Source organism: Panthera pardus, unplaced genomic scaffold, assembly GCF_024362965.1.
Source record: "Panthera pardus isolate Hobbes unplaced genomic scaffold, ASM2436296v1 HiC_scaffold_1, whole genome shotgun sequence".
NCBI lineage: Eukaryota > Metazoa > Chordata > Mammalia > Carnivora > Felidae > Panthera > Panthera pardus.
In genome coordinates, this window is record NW_026526654.1 from 7,116,567 (window position 1) to 7,139,324 (window position 22,758).

A 22,758-nucleotide genomic window follows, 5' to 3' on the forward strand; every position below is an offset into this window, starting at 1 on the left:
TTTATTGTTGAAAGTGCTGTTATAAACATCGGGGAAGAAGTGCCCCTATGCATCAGCACTCCGTATCCCTTGGGGAAATTCCTAGCAGTGCTATTGCTGGGTCATAGGGTAGATCTAGTTTTAATTTTTTGAGGAACCTCCACACTGTATTCCAGAGTGGCTGCACAGGTTGCATTCCCACCAACAGTGCAAGAGGGTTCCCATTTCTCCACATCCTCGCCAGCATCTATAGTCCCCTCATTTGTTCATTTTAGCCACTCTGACTGGCGTGAGGTGACATCTCAGTGTGGTTTTGATTTGTATTTCCCTGATGATGACTGGCACTGAGCATATTTTTCATGTGCCTGTTGGCCATCTGTATGTCTTCTTTAGAGAAGTGTCTATTCATGTTTTCTGCCCATTTATTCACTGGGTTATTTGTTTTTTGGGTGTGGAGTTTGGTGAGCTCTTTATAGATTTTGGATACTAGCCCTTTGTCTGATATGTCATTTGCAAATATCTTTTCCCATTCCGTTGGTTACCTTTTAGTTTTGTTGATTGCTTCCTTTGCAGTGCAGAAGATTTTTATCTTCATTTGGTCCCAATAGTTCATTTTTGTTTTTAATTCCCTTGCCTTTGGAGGTATGTTAGGTAAGAAATTGATGTGGCTGAGGACAGAGAGGATTTTTTCCTGCTTTTTCCTTTAGGGTTTTGATGGTTTCCTGTCTCACATTCAGGTCCTTCCTCCATTTTGAGTTTATTTTTTTTATTTTTATTTTTTTTAACATTTATTTATTTTTGAGACAGAGAGAGACAGAGCATGAACGGGGGAGGGTCAGAGAGAGGGAGACACAGAATCCGAAGCAGACCCCGGGCTCTGAGCTGTCAGCACAGAGCCTGACGTGGGGCTCAAACTCACGGACCGCGAGATCATGACCCGAGCCGAAGACGGCCGCCTAACCGACTGAGCCACCCAGGCGCCCCCATTTTGAGTTTATTTTTGAGAATGGTGTAAGAAAGTGGTCTAGTTTCATTCTTCTGCATGTTGCTGTCCAGTTCTCCCAGTACTATTTGGTAAAGAGAATGTCTCTCTTCCATTGGATATTCTTTTCTGCTTTGTCACAGATTAGTTGGTCATATTTTTGTGGGTCTAATTCTGGGGTTTCTATTCTATTCCATTGGTCTGTGTGTCCGTTTTGTGCCAATACCATGCAGTCTTGATGATGACAGCTTTGTAGTAGAGGCTAAAGCCTGGGATTGTGATGCCTCCCGCTTTGGTCTTCTTCTTCAATATTACTTTGGCTCTTTGGGGTCTTTTGTGGTTCCACACAAATTTTAGGATGGTTTGTTCTAGCTTCGAGAAGAATGCTGGTGCAATTTTGATTGGGATTGCATTGAATGTGTAGATAGCTTTGGGTAGTATTGACATTTTCACAATATTTATTCTTCGTACCCATGAGCATGGAATGTTTTTCCATTTCTTTATATCTTCTTCAATTTCCTTCATGCGCTTTCTATAGTTTTCAGCATACAAATGTTTTACATCTTTGGTTAGGTTTATTCCTAGATATTTTATGCTTCTTGATGCAATTGTGAATGGGATTAGTTTCTTTGTCTTTCTCTTGCTTCATTTTTAGTGTATAAGAATGCAACTTATTTCTGTACATTAATTTTGTATCCTGTGACTTTCCTGAATTCATGTGTCAGTTCTTTTTGTGGAATCTATCAGGTTTTCCATGTATAATATCATGTCATCTGCAAAAAATAAAGGCTTGACTTCATCTTTGCCAGTTTTGATGCGTTTGATTTCCTTTTGTTGTCTGATTGCTGATGCTAGAACTTCCAACACTATGTTAAACTGCAGTGGTGAAAGTGGACATCCCTGTCGTGTTCCTGATCTCAGGGAGAAAGCTCTCAATTTTTCCCCATTGAGGATGGTATTAGCTGTGGACTTTCATAAATGGCTTTTACTATGTTTAAGTATGCTCCTTCTTTCCTTACTCTCTCGAGGGTTTTTATTAAGAAAGGATGCTGAATTTTGTCAAATGCTTTTTCTGCATTGATTGACAGGATCATATGGTTCTTATCTTTTCTTTTATCAATATGATGTATCACATTGATTTATTTGCAAATATTGAACAGCTCTGCAGCGCGTGAATGAATCCCACTTGATCATGGTGAATAGTTGTTTTTATTTGCTGTTGAATTCTATTTACTAGTATCTTGTTGAGAAATTTTGCATCCATATTCATCAGGGATATTGGCTTGTAGTTCTCTTTTTTGCTGGGTCTCTGTCTCATTTGGGAATCAAAGTAATGTTGGTTTCAAAGAATGAGTCTGGAAGTTTTCCTTCCCTTTCTATTTTTTGGAAGAGCTTGAGATGGGTAGGTATTATATCTGCTTTAAATGTCTTAGAATTCCCCTGGGAAGCCATCTGGTCCTGGACTCTTATTTGTTTGGAGACTTTTGGCAACTGATTCAATTTCTTTGATGGTTATGGGTCTGTTCAGTTTTTTCTATTTCTTCCTGTGTGAGTTTTGGAACTGTGTGTGTGCTTAGGAATTTGTCCATTTCTTCCAGGTTTTCCAGTTTGTTGGCATATCATTTTCCATAGTATTCCCTGATAATTGCTTGTATTTCTGAGGGATTGGTTGCAATAATTCCATTTTCATTTGTGATTTTTTTCTATTTGGGTGATCTCCCTTTTCTTTTTTAGAAACCTGGCTAGAGGTTTATCAATTTTGTTTATTTTTTTCAAATAAACAAGTCTTGGTTTCATTGATCCGCTCTATTTTTTTTTTTAATTCTATATTGTTTATTTCTGCTCTGATCTTTGTTATTTGTCTTCTTCTGCTGGGTTTTGGGTGTCTTTGCTGTTCTGCTTCTATTTCCTTTAGGTGTGCTGTTAGATTTGTATTCGGGATTTTTCTTGTTTCTTGAGATAGGCCTGCATTGCAATGTATTTTCCTCTCAGGACTGCCTTCCCTGCATCCCAAAGCGTTTGGACTGTGGTATTTTCATTTTCATTTGTTTCCATATATTTAATTACTTCTCTAATTGTCTGGCTGACCCATTCATTCATTAGTAGGGTGTTCTTTAACTTCCATGCTTTTGGAGGTTTTCCAGACTTTTTCCTGTGGTTGATTTCAAGTTTCATAGCATAGTGGTCTGAAAGTGTGCATGATATGATCTCAATTCTTTCATACTTATGAAGGGCTGTTTTGTGACCCAGAATGTGATGTATCTTGGAGAATGTTCCATGTGCGCTCGAGATGAAAGTATGTTCTGGTTCCTTGGGATGCAGAGTTCTAAATATATTTGTCAAGTCCATCTGATCCTATGTATCATTCAGGGCCTTTGTTTCTTTATTGATCCTCTGTCTAAATGATCTATCCATTATTGTATGTGGAGTATTAAAGTCCCCTGCAATTACCACATTCTTATCAATATGGTTGCTTATGTTTATGATTAATTGTTTTATATATTTGGAGGCTCCTGTATTTGTCACATAGACATTTTTATTTGTTAAATTTTCCTGATGGATAGACCCTGTAATTATTATATAATGCCCTTCTTCATCTCTCTTGCCTTTAATGTATTTATTTTATTTTATTTTTAAAATATTTTAATGTCTATTTATTTTTGAGGGACAGAGAGAGACAGTATAAGTGGGGAATGTGCAGAGAGAGAGAGAGACATAGAACATGAAACAGGCTCTAGGCTCTGAAGTATCAGCTCAGGGCCCGACACAGGGCATGAACTCACAAGCCGTGAGCTTATGACCTGAGCTGAAGTCGGACCCTTAACCAACTGAGCCACCCAGGCACCCTCTTACAGCCTTTTTTTAAATCTTTTTTAATGTTTATTTATTTTTGAGACAGAGAGAGACAGAGCATGAACAGGGGAGGGTCAGGGAGAGAGGGAGACACAGAATCTGAAAGAGGCTCCAGGCTCCGAGCAGTCAGCTCAGAGCCCGACACGGGGCTTGAACTCACAGATCACCAGATCATGACCTGAGCCGAAGTTGGATGCTCAAACAACTGAGCCACCCAGGCACCCCTCAGCCTTTAATTTAAAGTCTAGTTTGTCCGATATAAGTATGGCTACTCCAGGTTTGTTTCGACTTCCAGGAGCATGATTGATAGCTCTCCATCCCCTCACTTTCATTCTGCAGGTTTCCTCAGGTCTAAACTGAGTCTCTTATAGACAGCAAATAGGTGGGTCTTGTTTTATTATTCACTCTGATACCCTATGTCTTTTGGTTGGAGCATTTAGTCCATTTACATTCAGTGGTATTATTGAAAGATTTGTGTTTAGACTCATTGTGATGTCTGTAGGTTTCATGCTTGTAGTGATGTCTCTGGCACTTTGTGGTCCATGCAACATTTCACTTACAGAATCCCCCTTAGGATCTCCTGTAGGGCGGGATTAGTGGGGATTAATTCCTTCAGTTTTTGTTTTTGTTTTTGTTTTTGTTTTTTTGGTAAAACCTTAATCTCTCCTTCTATTCTGAATGACAGAGTTGCTGGATAAAGGATTCTTGGCTGCATAGTTTTTCTGTCATCAAATAAACATCTTAACATTACACCTAAAGAAGCTAGAAAAAAGAGAACAAACAAAACCCAAACACAGAAAAAGTAAGGAAATAATAAAGATTGGAGCAGAAATAAGGTATATACAACTAAAAACATAAAGGATATCAATGAAACCATGGTCTGGTTTATTGAAAAATTAACAAAATTGATAGGGGTGCCAGGAGCTCATTCAGTAAAGTTTCTGACCCTTGATTTTGTCTCAGGTCATGATTCAGAGTTCATGAGTTTGAGCCCTGTCTCTGGTTATATGCTGACAGTGTGGAGTCAGCAGCTTGGTATTCTCTCTTTCCCTCTTTTTGCCCCTCACACACTCATGCTTTCTCTCTCTCTCTCTCTCTGTCTCTCTCTCTCTCTGTCTCACTTTCTCAGTAAACATTAAAAACAAGAACAAAATTGATAAACCTTTAGCCAGATTCATTTAAAAAATGGTGAGATAAAATTACAAATGAATGTGGAGAAATAACACCACAGAAATACAAACAATTGTAACATAATGTTATGAAAACCTATATGCCAACAAATTGGACAACTTAGAAGAAATGGATAAATTCCTGTAAACAAACGCCTAAGAAAACTAATGCACGATGAAATAGAAAATTTAAACAGACCAATTACCATTAATGAAATTCAATCAGTAATTAAAAACACCCAACAAACAAAAGTTCAGGTCTAGACAGCTTCATAGATGAAATCTACCAAATATTTAAAGAAAAGCACATACTTATTCTTCTCAAACTATTCCAAGAAATAAAAAAGGAAGGAAAACTTCTATATTCATTCTATGAGGCCATATTCAACCTGACACAAAAACTAGATAAGGACATTAAAAAATAAAATAACCAGAGTCCAGTAACCCTGATGACAATAGATGCAAAAATCCTCAACAAAATATTAGCAAACTGAACCCAACAATACTTTGAAAATTATACACTGTGATCAAATGACATTTATTCCTGGGATGTAAATATGGTTCAATACTCATAAAAAAAGTTAATGTGATAAGTCAAATCAATGAGAGAAAGGAAAACAATCATATGTTAACTTCATTAGATGAAGAAAAAGCATTTGGCAAATTACATTCATTTATGTGTTAAAGAAAACCCTCTGAAAAGTAGGACTAGAGGGAGCATACCTCAATAATAAAATCTTTAGATGAAAAATTCACATCAACCTCACTTTCAATAGTGAAAAGTTGAGAACTTTTTCCTTAACGTCAAGAATAAGACAAAGAATGTACACTATTGCCAATTTTATTCAACAAAATACTAGAAGTCTTAGCAATAGCAATTAGAGAATATATGGAAATAAAATGTATCCAAACTGGTAGGCAAGAAAAAAACCTTTCCCTATTTGCAGATGTCATATTACTATATATAGAAAACTCAAAAGACTCCACCAGCAACTTACAAGAACTGATAAGTGAATTCAGTGAAGTCCCAGGATAAAAAAATAAGTGTACAGAAATCTGTTGCATTCTTATATACTAGTAATGAAGTGAAATTAAGGATTCAATTGCACCAAAAACAATAAAATACCTGGGAATAAACTAACCAAAGTGGGGAAAGACCTGTACAGTGAAAACTATAAAATATGGGGGCAGCTGGATGGCTCAGTTAAGCATCTGACTCTTTATTTTTAACGTTTATTTATTTTTGAGACAGAGAGAGAGACAGAGCATGAACAGGGGAGGGTCAGAGAGAGGGACACACAGAATCCGAAACAGGCTCCTGGCTTTGGGCTGTCAGCACAGAGCCTGACGTGGGGCTCGAACTCACAGACCACGAGATCATGACCTGAGCCGAAGTCGGCCGCTTAACCGACTGAGCCACCCAGGTGCCCCTGACTCTTTTTTTTAATATTTATTTTTAGGAGACAGAGAGAGAGAGAGAGCATGAGTCGGGGAGGAACAAAGAGAAAGGGAGACATGGAATGTGAGGCAGGCTCCAGGCTCTGAGCTGTCAGGACAGAGATCAACTTGGGGCTTGAATTCATGAACCATGAGATCATGACTTGAGCTGAAGTCAGACACTTAAACAACTGAGTCATCCAGGCGCCCTAAGCATCTGACTCTTGATTTCAGCTCAAGTCATGATTTGACAGTTTGTGGGTTCAAGCCCCCTGTCAGGCTCTGAGCTGAAGAGCTTGGAGCCTGCTTGAGATTCTCTCTCTCCCTCTCTCTCTCTCTCTGCCCCTCCCCTGCTCTTCTGTCTCTCAGACATAAACATTAAAAATATAAAATACAATGAAAGAAATTCAAGATAATGCAAAGAACTGGGAGATATTCCATACTCATTGATTGGAAGAACAAATACTGTTAAAATTTCTATACTAACCAGAACAATCTACATATTTAATGCAATCCCTATCAAAATACCAACAAGAGCTTTACAGGACTAGAACAATTCTAAAATATGTAAGGATCCATAAAAGATCTCAAATAGCTGAAGCAATCTTGTAAAAGAAAACCAATCCTGGAGGCATCACAATTCCAGACTTCAAGTTATATTATGAAGCTGTAGTAATCAAACCAGTAGGTACTGGCACAAAAATAGTGCATGCATGTATTAATTAATTAATTATGTATATTAATTTGTATTATATAATAAATTATATATATATAATTTTAATGATTATACACACAATTATTCCATTTTTCCATGATGAGTGATAAATTCATCATAAATTGGAGGAAATTACAATAATACTCATGAACGAACTACTTAAAAGGATAAAAAAGTAAAAGAATCAATTATTTTATAGTAAGCTCTTTTATTGTAAGTACATTTAAGAAATATATACAAACAATATCAATAAGGAAGGCCATCCAAGATGGCAGCATGGGAAGACCCTGAACTCACCTCCTCCATGGACACACCAATATCTACAGTATCATATGGAAAATTTTCCATTGGAAAAAAACAGTAAAAACTAATTTAACAGGTCACTTTACAACAAAGGGTAAAAGCACTGTAACAAGGTGAATAGGAGAGTCAGACATGTGATCTCTCCAAAAACCACACCCCAGCACAATAACCTACAAGAACCAGGTTCTTGAGTCTGCCATAGAAATGAATGCTGGGGAAACCTGGGTGACTCAGTTAAGTGAGAGACTTCAGCTCAGGTCATGATTTGCGGTTTGTGAATTCAATCCCTGCATTAAGACTCTCTAGTTGTTGGCACAGAACTCACTTCAGATCTTCTGTGCCTCTCTCTGTGCACCTCCCCTGCTCATTCTCTCTCTCTCTCTCTCTCTCTCTCTCTCTCTCTCTCTCTCCTCTCTCAAAAATAAATAAAAATTTTAAAAAGTGAACTTTGAAGAGAAATAAAAGGGGTGGAGTTTATTAGAGATAGCTTGAATACAAGGGAATGGAAAAGAAAGAGGAATGTCACTTCTTGGAAGGGTTAGTTTGTAAGTATTTTAAAGGAACTTTTTCAAAGGGCTAGAGACAATGAGTCAGGAAGTGTTCTTCAGTCCTACTGTCATTATCTATCTCATAGTTGTTACTTGTTAGTGGACATAAGACAATCACAGGATGCCTTTCTTCATGGTCAACATTGTTTATGGCTTCTGGAAAATAGAAATGCTTGTGAAAGTGGTCTTTAAATTGTCACTTCTAATTTTGCCCAGACAACAATTACTGCTTGAAAGCTGTTATTTCTCACTTGGTATCTTTCCCAGAAGGTATTTATCTCTAAGTATAAGGAAACTTTTAACCCTTGCCTCAGACCAGTGGCTTTACAGGAGTTAATTCCCTTCTCCCTGCCATGTTCTGTCTCAGAACTACCATATGATCCAGCTCTTCCACTTCTGCGTATTTATCTGAGGAAAACAAAGCACCAATCTAAAAATATATGTACACCCCTATGCTTATTGTCAAATTATTCATAATAAGCAAGATATGGGACACACACACACAAGCACAATGGAATACTACTTAAACATAAGAAATGATGAAAATCTTGCCATCTGAGATGACATAAATAGACCTCAGATCATTATTTGTATTAAAATGTCATAGAAAGACAACACCATATGATTTCTCTTATAAAGTGGAATCTAAAACAAACAAAGAAAGCAAAATCATACTCAAAGATACAGAGAACAGATTGGTAGTTTTCAGAAGGAAAAGTATTCAGGGGTGGGAAAACGGGTGAAGGGAATTAATGTCACAAATGTGGAAAGTGATACTTATATTTACACAGGAAAGTCAAGGTCACAAGAGTGGTAAAAATGAACCCAAGAGCTAAGGATTTCCTGGAAATTGAAAAAAATAAACTACAAATTGATAAAAAGCCAGCCAGTATAGAATCAAATTGCAAAGTGATTGGCATAATAAATTCAATCTGCTGTAGCTTGTATTTTTGTAATCATATATTTTATTACTTAGATAGAAACAAACATATAAACTATAAAATATAATATATATAGAAACAAACTAAAGCTAATAAGTTCAAAAAAAGAAAAAAGCTGAATTTTACCATGTAATTTTAAACAAGTAATTCCAGAACCAGATAGATCTACACTTTAATATATTTTTAAATCACATTCCTTTCCAAGACCATTTATGTATACTTTACTTTTCCTTGTAAATGATTATCTTATTTTAATGAACCACAGCTTTCTGAAAGGGAAGAGGAAAGTATATTTAAGTTCTTGAAATCTCTAAAATCCTTAAAAATTAAACATCATTGGCACCTCAAGAGTAATACTTATGAGGCACTAGCATATTATTAGAAAAAAAAGTATTTTTAGCAAAAGATGTCAGTAGACCATGCCCTTTAATAGTTTATTCTGGACACTAATATGAACAAGTTTGATGTTGCCAGACAAAGAAAGATGTTTAGGATAATGCTGCTCAAAGGTGATGCGGATCCAGCCTGTTGGGAATTATCATTTTTGTGTGAGTAGGTCACACTAACATCTTAATATTTAGTATTTTATTTTTAATTTTGAACTCCAGAAAATCTGCAGTTATACGAAACCCTCTATACAGTTTTAAATATAAAATTTACTATGTTATCTCTCTTACAATCTGAAGCAATAAAATGAAGGACAGTTTAATCAGATTAAAATTTTTGTACTAATTTATCAATAGTCAAATAAATGACTTAGGGGTTCCTATTTTATTTTTTACAGAAAACATTGATTAATCTCCCCAGTATCCTGGGGAAGAAGACTTATAATTTTAATACTCACTAATGGCAACAGGGATCAGAAAAATATAGAAGGGAAAATTATAGACAGCCTCCTAAATATTGTATGATTACTCTATGAGAAAAAGTAGACAATGTATTTGTGCCTTTAACAGCATTGAAAAGAGAGGAATCTGTGGTTTAAAGTAACAGTATAACAGTTTTAGCACCATTGCAAGAGAAATACTATGGAAACAGAAAAGAGACAAAAAAATCTCTAATGTTGTCAAACCATAGCAAAAATGAAAAAAAAAAATTAAAGCATTAAATTTTCACATTGCCACACTAGTCAATGCTCAGTTTTCATTATTCTATTTAATTACATTGTAGATATTTTAAATGAAGGATAAGTTGATTCCTTATTTTAAATTACCACACTTTGTGTACACCACACAAATTACTACACTACACTTTGTATCCATAGTCAATTTTGTTAGAAATTATCCTTTGGAATCCTATTTGTGTAGGTTTATATACATTCCAATTTGTGGCAAATAGTTTTAGTTGTGATAGGAATTTATTAAACAAATAAATATTATCACATCTTGGGAAAATATAAATATCTACCACTCATTTTATTTAATTGACACAATTATTTTATTTTCCATTAAGTACTATAAACATTATTCACACTCTAAATAATCAGTAAGATTATGACTGTTTCTATAATTTATTTCACCTAAAATACATAAAGGAAATGTATAGATACCACACATTATTTGAAAAGTTAGGATCTATTTATTTCATATTTTATAATATACTTAACCACAAATAGAAATAATGTAAGAAACTGCATTTCATAACTAGAAATTCATGTGAATTATTGTAATTATTCTATAAAAACTCATACACCTCTGGGACACCTGACTGACTCAATTGGAGGAGGATGTTACTCTTACTCTGGGGTGGTGAGCTCAAGTCTCATGTTGGATGTAGAGATTACTAAAAAATAAAATAAACTGTTAAAAAAGAACACATATACTTCTTTTACATAATGCAAGCAAAATTTAGTGTAAATGACTATATTTTATGCTGTATATGTTTACCTCATCAAAATAAAATAACATCTTTTATAAAAAATCCCATAAAATAGATACCTGCATAAACAACTGCAGTGGAAACAACACAAATGTCCATAGATGGAATGAGTTAATGAGTAAAATGTCGTATATGCATGGGAAGGAATATTATTCAGTCTTATAATGGAAGAAAATTCTGACACACGTTACAGCATAGATGAATATTGAGCGTGTGCATGCACGTGCGCACACACACACATACACACACACACACACACACACACACACACACACAATACTATATAATTCTACTTATCTGAAGAGTAGTCCAATTTATAGAGACAGAAAATAGAATGCCCTTGCCAGGGGCTGGGGGAAAAAGGAAATTGAAAGTTATTGATTAATGGACACAGAATTTCAGTTTGAGAATATCAGAAGAGACTTGGGGATTAATGTTGGTAATGACTGTGTAATAATATGGCAATAATTAATGCCACATAGTAGAGTGCTATTTGGTTTTGGTAGTATAGACATTTTAACAATATTTGTTCTTCCAATCCATGAGCATGGAATGTGTGTCATTTTTTGGTGTTTGTGTCCTTTTCAATTTCCTTCATCATTGTTTTATAGTTTTCTGACTACAAGTATTTCACTTCTTTGGTTAGGTTTATTCCTAAGCATGTTTTGAGTGCAATTGTAAATGAAATTGTTTTCTTAATTTATATTTTTATTACCTAATTGTTTGTGTGTAGAATTTCAATGAATTTCTTTTTTTTAATGTTTATTTATTTTTGAGACAGAGAGAGACAGAGCATGAACGGGGGAGGGTCAGAGAGAGGGAGACACAGAATCTGAAACAGGCTCCAGGCTCTGAGCAGTCAGCACAGAGCCTGACGCGGGGCTCGAACTCACGGACCGTGAGATCATGACCTGAGCCGAAGTCGGACGCTTAACCGACTGAGCCACCCAGGCGCCCCTCAATGAATTTCTTTACATTGATCTTGTATCCTGCAACTTTACTGAATTCATTTGTAAGTTCCTGTGGTTTCTTTCTTTCTTTTTGTTTTCTATATATAGTATTATGCCATCTACAAATAGTGAAAATTTTACTTCTTCCTTATAATTTGATTTATTTTATTTTTGTTGTTGTTGTTGTTACTGTCTAATTACTATGGATGGGACTTCCAGTACTACGTTGAATAAAAGCAGTGAGAGTGGACATCCCTGTGTTGTGCCTGACTGAAGAGGAAAAGCTCTCAGCTTTTCTCCATTGAGTAAAATATCCACTGTGAGTTTTTCATGTATGGCCTTTATTATGTTGAGGTATGTTCCCTCCAAATCTACTTTCTTAAGGGTTTTTACATTGAATCGATGTTGCACTTTGTCAAAATTTTTTTCTGAATCTATTGTAATAATCATATGGTTTTTATTCTTGCTCTCATTGATGTACTGTATCACATTGATTTGTGGATAATGATCCATACTTGTGTCCTGAAAATAAGTCCCAATGATCATGATGAATTATTTTATTAATGTATTGTTGATTCCGTTTGCTATAATTTTTTTAGGATTTTTGCATCCATGTTAATTACTGATATTGACCTGTGGTTCTCTCTTTTTGTTGTGTCTTTATCCGGTTTTGGTATCAGGGTGATACTGGCCTCAAATAATGAATTTGGAACTTTTCCCTCTTCTATTTTTTGGATGTTTTGATTACTATAGATATCACTAATCCTTCTTTAAATGTTTTATAGAAATCACCTGTGAAGTCATCTTGTCTGGGACGTTTTTTGTTGATGTTAGTAGTTATTTGATTACTGATGCAATCTCCTTGCTGGTAATTAGTCTATATAAATTTTCTAATTTTGGTAGGTTATATTATTATAGAAATTTATACATTTCTTCTAGTTTGTCTAATTTGTTGGCATATACTCGTTCATAATATTCTCTTACAATTGTTCATTTTTCTGTGGTGTTTGTTGCTATTTCTCCTTTTTTATTAGTGATTTTGTTCATTTGAATCCTCTCTCTCTGTATCTGTCTTTCTGTCTCTCTGTTTCTCTCTCTCTCTCTCTTTTATGAGTCTGGATAGAGGTTTAGCAATCTTGTTGATCACTCCAAAGAATGAGCTTCTGGTTTCACTGAGCTATCTGTTCTATTTTTTCTTGTTTCTATATCTTTTATTTCTACTCTATTCTTTATTATTTCCTTCCTCCTGCTGGTTCGATGTTTTTATATATTCTTCCCTTCCTAGCTCCTTTACATGTAAGGTGAAGTTATTTATTTGAGATTTTTCTTGCTTCTTATTCTTAATTTTTTTAAAATTTAAATCCAAGTAGCTAACATATAGTGTAAAAATGATTTCAGAAATATAATTTAGTAATTAATCAATTCCATATAACACCCAGTGCTCATCCCAACAAGTGTGCTCCTTAATGTCAATTTTCTATTTAGTCCATCCCCCGCTGAACACCCCAACAGCAACTCTCAGTGTGTTATCCTTATTTAAAAGTCATTTACAGTTTGTTTCCCTCTCTGTTTTTATCTTATTCTTGCTTCCATCCCCCCTATGTTCATCTGCTTTGTTTCTTAAATTTCATATATGAATGAAATTATATGATAAGCAATACAGCATATTATAAATTGTGTGGTTCATATCCCCAGGAAGCAGAGATTCTTGTCCTTCTGTTGTGATAACCTGGTCAATGTCATAAGATACTTACCCACCCAGGCATTCAACTTTGCCTTCAAAGATAAATACAAGCAGATCTTCCTGGGTAGTGTGGACAAGAAAACCAGTTTGGTGCTACTTTGCAGTGAATCTGTCATCAGTTGGTGTCGCTGGAGCCATACCCTTGTGTTTTGTGTATCCTCTTGATATTGTATGTTCCCCTCTAGAAATTGATGGGGGCAAAATTGGAGCTGAAAGGGAATCCAGAGGCCTTGGTGACTGCCTGGTTAAGATCTATAAATCTGATGGGATGGAGGGTATGTACCAAGGCTTTAATGTATCTGTTCAAGGTATTGTCATCTACCAAGCTGCCTACTTTGGTATCTATGACACTACAAAGGGAATGATCACAGATCCTAAGAATACACACATCTTCATCAGTTAGATTATTCCACATTCTGTACATTGGTTGCTGGGTTGATATCTTATCCATTTGACAGGTTTGTCGCTGAATGATGATGCATTCAGAGCACAAAGAAACTGATATCACGTACACAGGAATGCTTGACTGCTGGAGGAAGATTTCTAATGATGAAGGAACAAAAACTTTTTTAAAGGGTGCATGGTCCAATGTTTTCAGAGGCACGGGTGGCGCTTTGTGCTTGTCTTGTGTGATTATATCAATAAGTTCCCATAAGTTATTTCCTAATCACGCCCCCTCCTGTGAACAGGTATACTGTATTATATAACATATCTTGAGCATATTTGACAGACTGTTGAATGCTATTTGTCAATAACAAGTATTTACAGGTTGAAAATGGGAAGCATTAAAGGTTGCCTGGGTGGCTCAGCTGGTTAAGCATCTGAATCTTGATTTCCACTCAGGTCATTACTTATAGTTCATGAGATCAAGCCTCATATTGGGCTCTAAACTGTAATCATGGAGCCTGCTTGGGATCCACTCTCTCTCTCTCTCCCCTCCCCCTCCCATGCTCTCTCTCTCTCTCTCTCCCTCCCTCCCTCTCTGTCTCTCTCATATTAAACAAATAAATAATAAACAAATAATCCATGTGAAAAATGAGCAGAAGACATGAGTAGACATTTTTACAAATACATACAGATGGCCAACAGACACATGAAAAGATGTCCAATATCACTAATCATCAGGGAAATACAAATCAATGATTAAATGTCACCACACACCTGTGAGAATGCATAAAATTAACAACACAGGAAACAACAGGTGTTGGGGAAGATGCAGAGAAAGGGGAACCCTCTTATACTGTTGGTGGGAATGAAAACTAATGTAGCCACTCTGGAAAAAAGTATGGGGTTTCCTCAAAAAGTTAAAAATAGAACTACCTATGATCCAGCATTGCACTACTAGTTATTTACCCAAAGGATACAACAATATCAATTTGAAGTGCTCTGATATAGAGACCAGGGTCCCCCCTGGCTTGCACACACTTGAGCTTTAGCTGCCCTACCAGTACATTATCTGCATAGACAGTCCAAGTACCACAAAGGCCTGTACCCACTTTGGCCACAGCTGTTTTTCTGTGTGTAGAAATCTGGGATCCCCTTGGCTTAAACCCACATCACCTTCAGATGTTCTACCACAGTTCTCACTATATATAAAGACCTGGAATCCCCTGGCTTTAACCCACTTCAGCCACAACTGACCTGACTGAGAACCCTTTGTGTAGCAGATATCAGTACCATTCCAGTCCACATTGATTTCAGCTTCAGCCATTCCACCAGGATGGCCTCAGTATGGAAAGCTCCATTACTTTCAACTCAGGCCAGCCATATCTCCACACAACCAGCAAAAGTCACCAAGCACACACAATCTAAACATGGGATGACCATAAACAAGACTATTCCTTCAGTTGTAGGAGGAATACCTCTTCTGTATAACCCAGAGGGAGGGGGTGGGGAAACCAGAAAGTCGGGCAAAATGGTGAGACAGAGAGATATGGTCCATATTAAAGACCAAATCAACATATATATACATATATATATTCATATATATGTACATATATATGTATATATATACAAATTATTTTTATGTATACAAACTATATATATATACAATCCATCTATGGTCATAATATAAATAATAAATTATATATGATAGATGATTATATATAAAACTATATATATATATATAACTATTTACAGATCACTGGTCCATTCTTCTGAATCCTCTAATCTATTGTTGATTCCCTCTATTGTATATATAATTTCAATTGTTGTATTCTTGAACGCTGATTGGTTCTTTTTAATATATTTTTAATCTTTATTTTAACTTCTCAATGTGTTCTCAACACTTCTTTATAGCCCAGTGAGCATCTTTATGATCATTATTTTAAACTCTTTATTACACAAATTATCTCCATTTCATTTCTTTTATCTTGGTCTTGGGCAGCTGTGACTGAAGTGGGTGCAAGTCAGGGGATCACAGGTCTTTATATACAGTGGGCACTGTGGCAAAATATCTAAAGCTGATGTGGGTTTAGGCCAAGGGGGTCCCATATCTCTACACACAGAAAGCACACTGGAAGGACAGCTGAAGCTGAAGTGGGCCCAGGCTTTTGTGGTCCCTGGACTGTCTATGTAGAGAATGTCATGGCAGGACAGCTGAAGGTGAAGTGTGTGTAAGCCAGGGGAACCCTAGTCTCTGTGGCAGAGGGTTCCTTGGCAGACATATGAGACTGAAGTGGGTATAAGCTTGCATGTTTTAAGACTCTCCACCCAGAGGGTGCCCTTGTGGGTTGACTACAGCTGAAGTATGGAATAGTCTGGGAGTCCTGGGGTGCGCCAAACAAGGGACACACTGGACAGGCAATTAAAGATGATGTGGACACAGGTTGCACAGGTTGGTGAGGCCCCTGGACTCTCCATGCAATTGATGCTCTGGAAGAATATCTGAAGTTTAAGTGGGTACAATGTGGTGTGACCTGGGATTCTTCACACTGATGGAACCATGACAAGACAGGTAAAGCTGAAGTGGGTGTAAGCCAGTATCTCTGGAGTGTTCCCAACGGGGATACTCTGTTGGGGTGACTTGAGCCAAAGCAGGTGAGACCCCAGAATGCTCTGAACAAGGATTACCCTAGTAAACCAGCTGAAGCTAAAGTGATCCAGGCCTGGAGTTTCCCAGGGTGCTTTACACCTGCATTACCTTGGCATAATGGCTGGAGCTATAGTGAATGATGACCAGAGGTGTCCCAGGAAGCACCACCCTAGGGCTACCTTGGTGGAATTTCTGGGGCTATTGTGGGTTCTTGGTCTGGAGCTCACTGAGACAATAGGTCAGCTATGGCATACAGACCTTTCTTCAATCTACATTTTCAAGATAAAAAAGGAACATAAACCATGGCACTCAACATTCCCTAGGATTCAGAGACAGTTCTAGCAGCTGCTCTGCCACGTGGCAGAATTCTACTGCTTAATCTATTTTATACTACTTGCTGCTTTAAACTGGGGCTTTTTCCCTGTGCCCCAGGGTAGGCAAATCTGTTCATAATCCTTCAGTACTATCCTTCTCCACTGCAGTTCACAGCATCTGGGATGTGACAGGTTTCCCTTTGTGTCTCTGTTTCTCATGCCATTTTATCCTTTAATCTCTCTTACCTTTTGTTGTCTAGAAGTTTTTCAGTCACTCCTCAATTCTTCTTCTGGAGGAATTACATTGTTGATAGGTGTTGATTTTATGTGTTCATAAAGGAGATGAATTAAGGATCTTCTGACATTGCCATCATGGACTGGAACTCTTCAGTGTTCTTTTTATAGTTTGGATATTAACCTGCTATCAGGTAGAGTTGCAAATACCATCTCCTATTTTATCAGTTACCTTCTAATTTTGTTGGTTATTTTCCTACATAAAAGTTTTTACTTACATGAAGTACCATTTTATTTATTTTTCATTTGTTGTTTGTGTTTTTAGTGTCATATACAAAAAATCATTGCCAAGATTAAGGGCAAGTATATATTTTTTCCTTTTTTTTCTAAGACATGGTTTCATATTTTATGTTTAAATCTGAAAACAATTTTGTGCTAATTCTCATAAGAAGTGTAAAATAAGCGTCCAAAGTTTTTTGTTTTTGTTTTTTTAAATGCATGTAGATACCTGGTTTCCCCAACACAATTAATAAAGAATATATTCTTTCACTGTTGAGCATTCTTGGTTCACATATCAAATATTAGTTGAACACATATGCAAAGTTCATATCTGGGCTCTCAATTCCATTCTATTGGTCAATATGTCTATTTTTATGCAAATATCATACTGTTGTTTTTAGTATAGATTTGTAGTAGTTAGAAACTAACAACTGCAATCCATTCAACATTGTTCTTTCTCAGAAATGCTTGGGTTATTTGGGGGTTTTGGTTCCACACAAATTTTAGGTTCATTTTTCCATTCTTTTGCTTTGTTTAATTTCTGTGAATGAGGGCTTTAAAATTGTGATGGAGATTACATTAAATTTACAGTGATATCAGATACTATGGATATTGTATAAATATTAATTTTTCTGATTCATGAAAATGGGTATGTTTTCATTTCACTGTGCCTCCTTAAATTTCTTTTTTTTTCATTAATAGAAAATTTAGTTTGATAATATACAGTGTAATTTAGTTTCAGTGGTAGGGTTCAGTTTTCATCACTTACATGCAACACCTAACGTTCATCAAAACAAATGCCTTCATTAAATACCATCACTCATCTAGCCCAGCTCCCATCCACCTCCCTCCAACAACCCTCAATTTGTTTCCCTCTCTGCTCCTCCACCCCCTAATTCCCATATGTTCATAAGTTTTGTTTCCTAAATTCCACATATGAGTGAAACGATATGGTATTTGTCTTTTTATGATCGACTTATTTCACTTAACATAATACATTATAGCCCCATCAAAGGCATTGCAAATGGCAATATTTCATTATTTATGATGGCTGAGTAATATTCCACTGTATATACATATACCACATCTTTATCCACTCATCAGTTGAAGGACATTTGGGGTCTCTCCATAGTTTGGCTATTGTTGATAATGCAATGCTGCTAGAATCATTGGGATGCATGTACCCATTAGGTATTATAGATTTGTTTCCATTAGGTAAATATCTAATACTGTGATGGCTGTATCGTAGAGTAATTATATTTTTTAGTTTTTTGAGGAATCTATGTACTGTTCTCCAGGGTGGCTGTACCAATTTTCATTCCCAACCAACAGTGCAAGAGTGTTCCTCTTTCTCCATATCCTCATTAACACCTGTTATTTCTTGTGTTATTAATTTTAACCATTCTGACAGGTGTAATGTGGTATCTCATCATGGTTTTGATTTGTATTTCACTGATGGCACATCTTTTCATGTGCCTATTATCCATCTGTACTTCTTCTTTGGAAAAAATGTCTATTCATGTCTTCTGCCTATTTCTTTTTTTATTTATTTTTTTAATATTTATTCATTTTTGAGAGAAAGAGAGAGACCGAGTGTGAGGGGGAGAGGGCTGAGATAGAGGGAGATACAGAATCTGAAGCAGGCTCCCAGCTCTGAGCTGTCACCACAGAGCCCAATGCTGGGCTTGAACCCATGAACTGTGAGATCATGACCTGAGCCTAAGTTGATGCTTAACCAACTGAGCCACCCAGGTGCCCCTGCCTATTTCTTAACTGGATTTTTTTTTCTTGGTTTGTTTTTGTTTTTGTTATTGAGTTTGATAAGTTCTTTATATATTCTGGATACTAATCCTTTATCAGATATGTCGTTTGCAAATATAACTTCTCATTCCCTGGGCTACATTTTAGCTTTGTTGTTTCCTTCATTGTATAGAAGATTTTTATTTTGATGAAGTCCCAATAGTTTATGTTTGCTTTTGTTTCCTGTGCCTTCAGTGATGTGTCTAGTAAAAAGTTGCTGGAGTCAAGGTCAAAGAGCTTACTACCTGTTTTCTCCTCTAGAATTTTGATGATATCCTATCTTGCATTTAGGCCTTTCATACATTTTGTATATATTTTTGTGTATGGAGAAAGGAAAAGCACTGGGTGTTATATGTAAGTGATAAAACACTGAGTTCTACTCCTTAAACCAATACTACACTGGATGTTAACTAACCTGAGTTTAAAAGAATAAATGAAAAGAAAAGAGAGAGAGAGAGAGAGAGAGAGAGGGAGAGAGAGAAAGTAGTCCAGTTTCTGCAAGTCCAGTTTTCCTAACACCATTTGTTGAAGAGACTGTGTTTTTCCCATTGAATATTCTTTCCGGCTTTGCCCAACATTAGTTGAGCATATACTTGTGTGTCCATTTATGGGCTTTCTATTGTGTTCCATTGATCTCTGTGTTTTGATGCCTGTACCATACTGTTTTGTTACTACAGCTTTGTAATATAACTTTAAGTCTGGAATTGTTATGTCTCCAACTTTGCTTTCCTTTTTCAAGGTGACTTTGGGTATTTGGGTCTTGGTAGCTCCTCAAAAATTTCAGGATTGTTTGTTCTTAGCTCTGGTTAAAGTGCCATTTGTATTTTGATAGGGATTGCATTAAATGTGTCAATTGCTTTGGGTAGTGTAAATATTTTAGCAATGTTTTTCTTCCTAATCCACAAGCATGGAATGCTTTTCCATTTTTTGTGTCCTCTTCAGTTTCTTTCATAGTTTTCAGAGTATAGCTCTTTTATCTCTTTAATGAAGTGTATTTCTAGGTATCTTCTGATTTTCAATGCAATTGCAAATTGGATCAATTCTTTGACTTCTTTTTCTACTGCTGCTTTATTGTTGTATAGAAATGCAACAGATTTCTGCATCTTGATTTTATATCTTCGACTGTGCTGAATTCATGTATTAATTCTAGCAGATTTTTGGTGGAGTGTTTTCATTTTCTATATATAGTATCATGTCCTCTGAAAATAGTGAATACTTGACTTATTTCTTACTTGCGGGAAGCCAAGCTATCCCAGCCTGAATGGCAGGGCCTGGGCTGTGGACGGATTGGTGACTGCAGGGCGGCCCACTGACAGTGAAGCTTCTTGTACTCCTGATTTTTGGCCTTAAAAGTACCTGGGGTATTGTCTGTTGGGGAATTGCCCTCAGCAGGCCCCCTGGGAAAAGAACCATTAGGAAGAAAATAAGGTTCCACCAGAAATTGTGCGGCCTTATGTTTAGCCCTTGCCATTCCCTATGGAGACTCCTCTACTTGCAGGAGTCTCATGCATTTGCCAGCAAAGGCAGCCAATGAAGGAGATACATATGGATCCAAAAGCCCCACTCTGGTAACTAAGGAGGGTATCTATGGACACAGGTCACTCTGACCCCTAGGCCCACTTGGCCTCCAGGAGGCATTCCAGATAATGATTGAACCTAGTCGGTTAAAGTACAGAATGGCTCATTGGTTCCTAGGTGCATTGTCTCTCTGAGAACGTATAAGACGTGGGTTTCTAAAGCCCTCTTGGCCCCCTTCCTGGCACCTCGGACCCAGGTGAACACTTTTGTTCTTCAAAACCACGAATGGTTCAGGGAAACAACTAAGAGGTCATGTCCCTGTAACTGTTCCACTTGAGGTGTTGAGAGATAAATGACCTTTCATGAAAACAGCAAAGCAAATACTTTATAAATTATAGATAAACATAGATACATAATAAAAACAATAAAAGAAATTAATCAATAAGCAAATGGCAGGAGGGAACATTATGACAAAACAATCATGTTATTCCTTATTGGGTGATTATACAAAGGAACAATTTTAGAATTGGGTAATGTTAGAAAACATAGATGACGTATGTTACAAGGAAATCACTAGCATATATAATGCCACATTTACTACAATAAATGGTCCAGTTCAACACACTGTTGTTGTCTGTGTCCATTTTTATTTTATTTTATTTTTTTATTTTAGTTTTTTATTTTTATTTTTGTTTTAGTTTTGTTTTATTTTCACGTTTTCACTGATGCTGTTCATCCTTCAGGAACCCCTCGACCTGCTGGAGCTGGACTCTGGTACTTACTGATTTGCATGCTCTTTATTTATTTTTGTTGTTTTCTGAGGCCAAGAGTTCCCATACTATATTAAGTTTTTTTAATGTTTATTTATTTTTGAGACAGAGAGAGACAGAGCTTGAATGGGGGAGGGTCAGAGAGAGAGGGAGACATAGAATCTGAAGCAGGCTCCAGGCTCTGAGCTGTCAGCATAGAGCCTGATGCAGGGCTCAAACTCACAGACCTTGAGATCATGATCTGAGCTGAAGTTGGATGCTCAACTGACTGAGCCACCCAGGCACCCCAACATCCCGTACTATATTAAATAGTAATGGTGAGCATGGACATCCATGTCTCCATCCTAGATGTAGGGGAAAAGCTCTCAGCTTTTTCCCCTTTGAGGATGATATTAGCTGTATGTTTTTTGTACATGGTCTTCATGATGTTGATATATGTTCTATCCATCCCTCCTTTGTTGAGGATTTTTATCAAGAATGGATACTGTATTTTGTCAAGTGCTTTTTCTTCATCTATTGAAAGAATCTTATTTTTCTCATCATTTTTTTATGTGGATTATCACATTGATTGTTTTGTGAATATTTAACCAACTCTGCAACACAGGAATAAATCCAACTTGATCATGTTGAATAATTATTTCAATGTAGTGTTGAATTAGAATTGCTAGTATTTTGCTGAATATTTTTCTGTCCAGTTTAACCTGGGATGTTGACCTATAATTCTCCTTTTTAGTGGGGTCTTTTAGTGGGGTCTTTTGAAATCAAGGTAATGTTGGCCTCATAGACTGAGTTTGGAGTTTTTTAGTAGATTTTTATCTTTTGCACTATTTTGAGAATAGCTTTTAACTCTTCCTAAATATGTGGTAGAATTCTCCTGGGAGTCCATCTGGCCCAGGACCCCTGTTCAAATGGAGATTTGGGATTATTGATCCAATTTCTTAGCACGTTATGGATCTGTTAAAATTTTCTATAACTTTCTATGTCATTATTGGTAGTTTGTAAATTTCTGGGAATTTGTCTATTTCCAGCCAGATTGCCCAGCTTGTTGGCATATATTTTTTCATACTATTTTATTTTAGTTGTTAGTATTTCTGTACTGTCCTGTTGTGATTGCTTCTCTTTCATTCATCATTTTATCTATTTGGGTCTTTTCTCTATTTTTTTTTATTAGTCTTCTAAGGGGTTATCAATTTTGTTTATTCTTTCAAAGAACCAGATCTTAGTTTCATTGATCTATTCTACTGTGGATTTTTTTTTGTTTGTTTTCTTTCTGTCATTTATTTCTGCTCTAATCTTTATTATTTCCCTTC

The 22,758-nt window shown here is 36.3% G+C and overlaps 1 pseudogene; it reads left to right on the plus strand.

The window, feature by feature from the left end:
- Nucleotides 1-11,189: 11,189 nt before the first annotated feature.
- Nucleotides 11,190-14,154, plus strand: LOC109257156 (ADP/ATP translocase 2-like; annotated as a pseudogene).
- Nucleotides 14,155-22,758: the final 8,604 nt, after the last annotated feature.